Raw genomic sequence first — 8,136 nt, 5'->3', positions numbered from 1 at the left:
GACCAACTTTACATAAAAGTCTTCCTAGGATGCATATCCTCGGCAGATAACCAAATAAACTAAACTAAACTAATTCTAACGAGCGATTATCTATTATGACATGGTCACGATGTTCTCAATTCTTTGAGGTTCCTCGCCCCTGTACATCATACTTTTCCTGTTAGCGTGCCTCGAATCTCTTTTCGGGAAAAATTTTTGAATCGAAGTAACGTGACTTTCGGTTTCCATCAAAAGTTCGTCTATAGTTAATCGGGGCCTCCTGCCCCTAAGATTTCCGTATCTGTTCTCGACTTTAATCTAACTCCGTTCTCGAGATTAAGGAAGGACAGTTAGACAGGTAAGGTGGCATTCGAATAGGAAAATTACGTAAATCATTTTTTGTGCTGCCCCGTAAACTCGTATTAAGTGGTTTTCGAGGGTGCCGAGTTTAAATATTTATTCCGTTTATTGCGAAATTTGATTGGTTAGCAGATTACCGTTTGATATTCGGCTGCGATTGCTACAGTTTCTTAGAGTTGACATTAGGAAAAAATATAGTATCTGAAAAAACTTAAACAATTTAAAGAATTTTTAAAATGTTGTTAGATTGGTCATATCAGATCGGTGTAATAAACCATTACGTAACAATAGTCATGCCGGCCATCTATGTAAAGGAAAAGTATGATGTACGGGGCGTAATAATTTGAGTCGGAGAGCATATATTTTAAATTACATAAATTAAAAATTGCAGCCCAGCATTGAGCATTGTGACCGTGTGGCAATAATTATAATTTCAATTATTATAAAATGGCAAAAAGCTTAATTTTGAGGGTAGAGATAGGCTTTATAAATAATTGTAAATGCTAATAACGAGAAAAATCGTCATTAAGTCCAACCCTACTCGAGTTATCACACACGATCCCCCTCTGTCTCCCACCTCCTCGACCTTTAACCACCAAAATATAATAGCATCGATCTCCTAAGAAATAGAAACAAATATCCCTGCAAAATTTCAGAAATTTTCGACTATACTCTGGTTAAGCTTCAAAGACTGAACAAAATCGTGCCCTCGTAATGACATCCACACTTAAAAAAATTGGGGTTTTTTGGCAGTTTCTCGATCAAAATTTTAGAAATATGCAGTTTAATTTTTCGTTCTTTGAATCTACTCCCCGTAATTCGAATTCTTATTCGTGTTTTTACTTTCCGCATATCTGCAATGTATGTATGTATTTGCATAAAAAATATTTTTATCGTAGTTATTACAATGGAAATTAGCAGGGCCGGATTAACCCACTTTGGTGCCCTAGACATTTTCTTCTTAACGGGCCCCCTCCCTCTCCCTCTCCCACAAGAAATAGAGCACACAAAAAACATAAAACAATAAATAAAACAAAACTAAATAATGTGAAAAACTAAAACAAATCTTAAATTTTTATTAATAAAAAATATTTAACATACAACAATAAATTTTAGTTTTTCTAGAAAAGTTTGAACAATTTGTTTATAAATTTAAAAAATTGAAATTTATTTTATTAAATGTCTAACACAAGTTGTTATAGAATAACAATATTACCTTAAAACATTAATTGTCAACAAGACTATGCCTTGTTTATAAAATCGTATAGCCTGCTGTGTTACCAGCTTAGAGTAATGGTTTTCAATTAGTGGTACGCGTACCCCTGGGGGTACGCGAAATTGCATGAAGGAGTACGCGCGGCAATCTAAAATCGGTCGATTTAGAATGCAAATGCACGAGATGAAGCAATCAAAGAAATAATGGGTGGACCATCAAAAATTCGGCAATTTACAACATGATGTGGAATGCACAAATTCGTTTATTTATAACTAAAAATATTCTCGAAATTTCATCAAAAAAATGCATTTGTGACAATATCTAAATTCTTACGCAAGAAACAAAAATTGTACAATTAACACAATTTGTGCTAATTGTACAATTATCAATATTATCATGTCAGCGAAGCGCAATAAAATATTTACTACCACTTTGTAGAACATACGTCTGCGAGAGCGGATTTTCGGCCATGACAAACATGAAAACTAAACATCTTCACCACTTCAACTCGAAGATGACTCGAGACTGAAGCTGACCAAGAAGCAACCATATTTTACAAAGTTGTGCAAAGAAAATCGTGCACATTTGTCACATTAAAATTAAATAACCTTATATTATTTTCATTATTATTAGAATTGCATTTTAAAGGTAATAAATGTAAAAAAAACTTATTCTATTTATCACTAGCTGTCTACCCACAGCTTCTCCCGCATTACATCGAATTTTCTCGTGGGAGTAAGATATTTTCTCGCAGTAAAATGTAGCCTATGTCCATCTTCAACGTGTAGGCTATCTCTGTGCTAAATTTTATTAAAACCTGTTCAGCGGTTTAGACGTGAAAAAGTAACAGACAGACAGAATTACCTTCGAATTTATAATATTAGTATGGATTAATATGAATTTCTGCTATAAGGGGTACGATAGTTTGAGCTCTTTCTTGAAGTGGTACGCAGGAAAAACTAATTGGGAATCCCTGGCTTAGAGGTATGAAGGAGTACGTGTCAGGAGTTGTAATTTGGCACATAGTATTAAGTGCCCAAATCATGCGCGCATAAAAAAACCAGACTTGTAGGTACTCAGGGGACCTGAGTACCTAAATTTGGGAGTGCTTCAAATATGACGTTAAAACGGTTTTATGTCGTTACAAGTGGGTTTTTTAACATTATCTAGTATAGTAAAATCGTGGGACCGATAAAAATTTGACATTATATTAGGGTCATCGTTACATCCGATGACGTTATAATCGGGTTAAACTGTATATTGTTTGTGCAAAATTTAAAAAAAAAATAATTTTGGACGATACAATAGCCACGATTATTTTTTTTTCAAAAACGGGAAATTTTCGTTACGAATCGACAAAAATTCAACTCGGACCGACACGCAACGGAGAGAAATTTCGAAATTGGATAGGTTAATTTTATCGAAAATGCATCGTGGCCGACGAAGTTTGAACGATCGCGCCCAAAAGCAGCGATACCAAAGAAGGTTGGAGAATGAGAACGAGATCTGCTTTGAGAGTCAAAGTGATTCCGCTTAGTAGTGTCTCCGAGACATAGTCGTGTCCCAAATACGGTTTTGCCGTTTTACTTGATTAATTTAACCTTTTTGGTTAATATTTAAATAATATAATATTTTACCAGTTTTACCAGTATTATACAGTTGTCCAACAGAAGAGTAATCTATCTTATTTACAAATCTTTTCAAAATAGACAGTTTGACCGGGCCCTTCTAAAAACCGGGCCCTAGACATTTGTCTAATTTGTCTATGCGATGATCCGGCCCTGGACCGAGGCTCTAAAGGCGTCAGCCTGTCGTCCCGGCACTTTTGAATTAGAACGAAAACAAGTACAATAACCAGTAGCGTAGCGTAGTGGGGGCGGCACTTTTTAGGGGGCGGCAAAATTTCACAATAAATAATAATAATATCTTGTAAGAATTTGAACCATTTTATTTCATATCTTCGTCCACTTACGACTCGGACCGATTGAAATGAGCACAAAAGTGTTACCATCCATCCGGATAGTCCGGGAATCGACTCGCCGTCCGGGGATATCGTGCGCGACCTGTTGACCTTTTTTTTTTTTTTTTTTTTTTTAGCTTGTACGATTTATTCGTATATGTATACACCTCCAATATCCAATAGAACTAGGCCACTCGTGTTACTCCTATCCAAGTCTGCCTAGTGGCTAACTGTAACTGATTTAAAACCGGCATGCGCTCACATTATTCTTCGCATTGCAAAATGACATACGCACGCGTCAGGAACTTCTGTTCGAACAAACCTCACCCGCCGTCCGGGTCGGCGATTTTAATAAGGTGGCAACACTAGCACGGAATTTTTCATTATTTATTCTGTGACGAAACTGAATTTTAGTCTTTTAAATCGAAATACCTAAATAAGGGGGGCGAAATTTTCCTCCGCCCCGGGCGGCTGACACCCACGCTACGCCACTGACAATAACATTCTAGCTTTTAAAAGCAAAGTGTCACTGGCAGTGGCGCGTTATCCTATGGGCAAAATGAGCAATTGCCTGGGGCCTCAGGCAATTGCTCCCACAAATAGGGGCCTCAAAACATGGACCCCAATTCAAATTTGTCTGGAACCCATGAAACTATGAATCGCGCCATTGATTTAATTTGTGAATGTGTATTAATTTGTGTATTAATTTACAATGCGTTGATTTTTTCACGTTTTGATACAAATCTGCCAGAAATTTGAGAATCGGAAACGAATCTTGCATTGCTCAAATTCAAAATACAGTAGAACCTCGATTATCCGGACTAATTGGGGATGAAGGTAGTCCGGATAAGGAAAAATCCGGATAATCGAAACAAATACTTTAATTTGTTTTTTAATGATAATACAACACGTTTTCTTTTCGATGGCATATCGGTAATATTAAAAGTAAATACTGTATTTAAATCGTGATAAAATTTTCAAAAAACAAACGTTCGTATTACATTTGGACTACTACTGACCCAAGGACTATATACTACTAGTTTAAAGTCCTTGCTACTGACCAATGCTAACAGACTACCTATTGTTTAAAAGGCCCTCTGGTGGCTCAAGAAGACGGATTTTATAAAATAAAAAGCAGTTGAAACAGCATTTTTATGAATAAAAATTTGACAAACTATTTATCGTTTTATGACGAGTAAATTTTTTTTGTCGCGTTCACGGCTTTTAAGTAATGCATAAACTTTTGAGGCGCGAGGCCCTTCGGACCGCGAGGCATAGGCGGTGGCTCACGTCGTCCATGCCTTACGCCGCCCTTGGTCATAGAAATGATGTAATTTGAATATAAATTATTTATAAATACGTATGTCAAGTTATATTTTTATTATTACGTAAAATATATTTAAGCGTTTACGACCACTGTGCCGGGTGAGACGTTGTTGAAACAAAAAAAGTTATGCGTTTCATCACGTACATAAACAGTGTCGTAATTCGCCAAGTGCAAATCAGCAAATTCGTGAAATTTTTGTTTATTTTGAACAATCCGGATAATCGAAAATCCGGATAATCGAAAATCCGGATAATGGAGGTCCGGATAATGCAGGTTCTACTGTACTACAAGATTGAGTCAGGCAGTAAACCCGAAGATTTTTAAGCTTGTTAACAGAAACAACAGGAAACTTATTAGATAAATTTCCTTTTGTTCATACTTATGACTACATAATTAGGCCAGGTTTCCGTAGGAAAGTCCTCCGGATAGCATTGGCGCGACATCCTATGGGCAAAAACGACGATTGCCTGGAATCTTTTCTAAAAGAGGTCCCAAACGCCCAAATTTTGAGAACGCCTGTGTGTCCAAGATCTGGATAAATGACCTCCTAAACATTTTTGTTTCGGTATATGTCAACATATTAAATCTCTCTTAGTGTATTACAAAAAAAAAACAAAAAAAAAACAAAAAATTACGAATATAAAGTCCGTTGAAATGAAGACATACATACTGTAATAGAAATTTTGTTCTTATAGTGGGATTTTTGAAAGGTCAAAACCAGAATAATTCTGGCTTTGATCTTTCAAAGACTTGAAAAGCTACAAACAAGGAATTTACAATAATTGCGATTTTTTCTTTGCATCTCTCTTAAAAAAGTGAAATATGTTTTTATATTGATATGTAGAAACAAAAATTTCTATAATTTCTTCATAAAAAGTGCCATTTAAGATGTCATCCCTTAATTAATTAAGATAAATCATTGAATATAAAATAAAAAGTTTATTATTAAGAAAGATATATACCCGGTTTTTATCCACACTTTTAAAGTGTGTTGGTAATTTATGAGAAAATTGCCTATTAGTTTCTTAAATTAAATAAAATATCTGCTAATGTCAGGTAGATAATAATAAGGACTTATCACACCAGTACTCTTCTTATTATCTACCTGATATTAGTAGACATTTTATTTAATTTAATCATACTAGGGGCTAAAAGCAATCTTTGTAATAATTTCTTAGTTTCTATTTAAAATACAGGAGTTTAAACAGTCTCAAACTCTTCACGTGCGAAATATTAAATAAATGAATAATTAATTTTGGAGATTGTTGCTGTTTCATTATTACACATATTTAATTGCTCGTATTATTTGAAACATCATATTTTTGACAAACCAAGATACTATTATAGAAAAGTAAACGGAATGGTCATGCACTGAAATTTGGGATTCCACGAATGGTCATTCGTGGCATCCCAAATGACACAATGCGTTAAAGTGGAATTTAACAGTTTATAAAGAAAACCCGTCGAAGATTTTCTAGTGAAGTCAGTCGGCGAAAGTGTTCTTTGCCACCTAACACCATATAAGAAGAAGAATATTTTAAAGCACAGATGAAATTACCTCCTAATTATCCTCCATTTTATTAGAAAATTTTGGCACCCAACTGTATATCTTAATGGAAAACTCGCATTTCGATTCTTCATCCTCCACAGATGATTCTCAAAGCGGAGAACTTTCCTGCCAACGCTAGAATCCAACCGAAAACGTGAAAACAGTGTTCCCGAGTGTTATTTTACTTTTGAATGAACCAAATATTAGTTGAGCAACTAATGTAGCTGCTTCTGTCATATATCAAAAATGGAAAGAATCAAAAGGATCGATGAAAGAACGAAGAAATTATTAAAAACAAGTTTCAGACGGTAAAACAGATGCTGAAATTGATAAAATCGTGATTATATCCACAATAGAAGAATATTGTACTAAACACAATGCATCCGTAGATTCCGAACCTAACAACAGATTTTTCCGACGATTTTATACTCGATTCCGATGAAAATATTGACGAGAAGGATGAAGTTAATACAAACGGAGAATATGGCAATAAATGTAAAGAAAATTGAAAATTGTAATATCTTCTATCTTCTAAAAGGAAGATTATATTTCTTTTTTGTAATACTGTATTACATTTCGTTTGATTTTCATAATGCAATGTAATGAAAATTTGTTGAAAAGCAGTTATTTTAAATTTATAAATAAAACAAGCATAATATTATTCTATTTAATTTTAAATGAGGAATTTCTATAATTTAATCCTGCACTTTTATGTTTACTCTCACGTAGAGCTCTATCTAGGATGCGTTCACTTCTGAACTAATAGTGCTACTTCTGAACACAGGAAATGACGTCATGATCATGCGTATTTGTGCTTACACACCCAGTTCGAAAATAAACGCGAATGCTAACAATATGGCAGTTTCCAGTACAGTATCAGTAATATTGTCAAAGCTGCTATCTTAAATGTTCCGTTACAGATAGAATTACTCGATTCCGAATCGGACGAGGATGATCTTTTTATGGCTGTGTTGAAAAAATGAAAAAAATACCAATGAAAAGCAAGATCCATAAAAAAGATAGAAACTTTTCTTGAAAAGACGATACCTTTTTATAATCCAACCGATTTTAAACATTTTAGACTTACAAGAGAATCTTTTGAAAATCTTCTTAGAAAATAATTCCGATTGTAGACAAAAAAATTACTGACCCTGGAAGAAGATCTGTATCTCCTCAAAAGCAGCTTTTATGCTGCTTATGGACACTGGCAAACCAAGAATCATTCCGGTTAGTTTATACGAAGTAATATTTGAAATCAGATGTAGTATATTAATACAACAGAGCAGCAAATTATATAAATATAATACATATTTAATGGGATTAGTTTACCCAGTAAATAGATACGACGGTGTTCTTTTACGGAGTAAGTAAATTTCGTTTAAAATCAACAAATAATTGAAATTAAATACAAAACATTTTCCTCTGTTTTCTATGGGTATTGACGATCGTTTTAATATGTTTCGACGCACTACGTGGAATATTTTAAATAAGGTTGTTGATTCTCTCTTACAAGTTAGTTTTAAATGAAGATGAAAAAATAATCTCTTGGCCATCACAGCAGGATGCTGCAAAAATAATGGAATTTTTTTTTGGTATTGATGGAAAGCATGTGGCTATTAATTAAGACGCAAACTGAAGAAGCAGCAGATTGTTTCAACATAAATATTACTCTATCATCCTACAAACAGTTGTAATGAGAAAATGGTATTTTTAAACTGTTTTGTAGGTGAAGCAGGCAGGGCCGG

At 34.3% G+C, this 8,136-nt stretch overlaps 1 pseudogene; it reads left to right on the top strand.

Moving 5' to 3' along the window:
- Nucleotides 1-632: 632 nt before the first annotated feature.
- LOC111618970 lies at nucleotides 633-7,037 on the top strand (annotated as a pseudogene).
- Nucleotides 7,038-8,136: the final 1,099 nt, after the last annotated feature.

The sequence above is a fragment of the Centruroides sculpturatus genome, unplaced genomic scaffold (genome assembly GCF_000671375.1).
Source record: "Centruroides sculpturatus isolate CEXI.00-Female unplaced genomic scaffold, Cexi_2.0 scaffold241, whole genome shotgun sequence".
In the NCBI taxonomy this organism is placed as follows: Eukaryota; Metazoa; Arthropoda; class Arachnida; order Scorpiones; family Buthidae; genus Centruroides; species Centruroides sculpturatus.
This window is presented reverse-complemented; position numbering and strand designations above follow the sequence as displayed.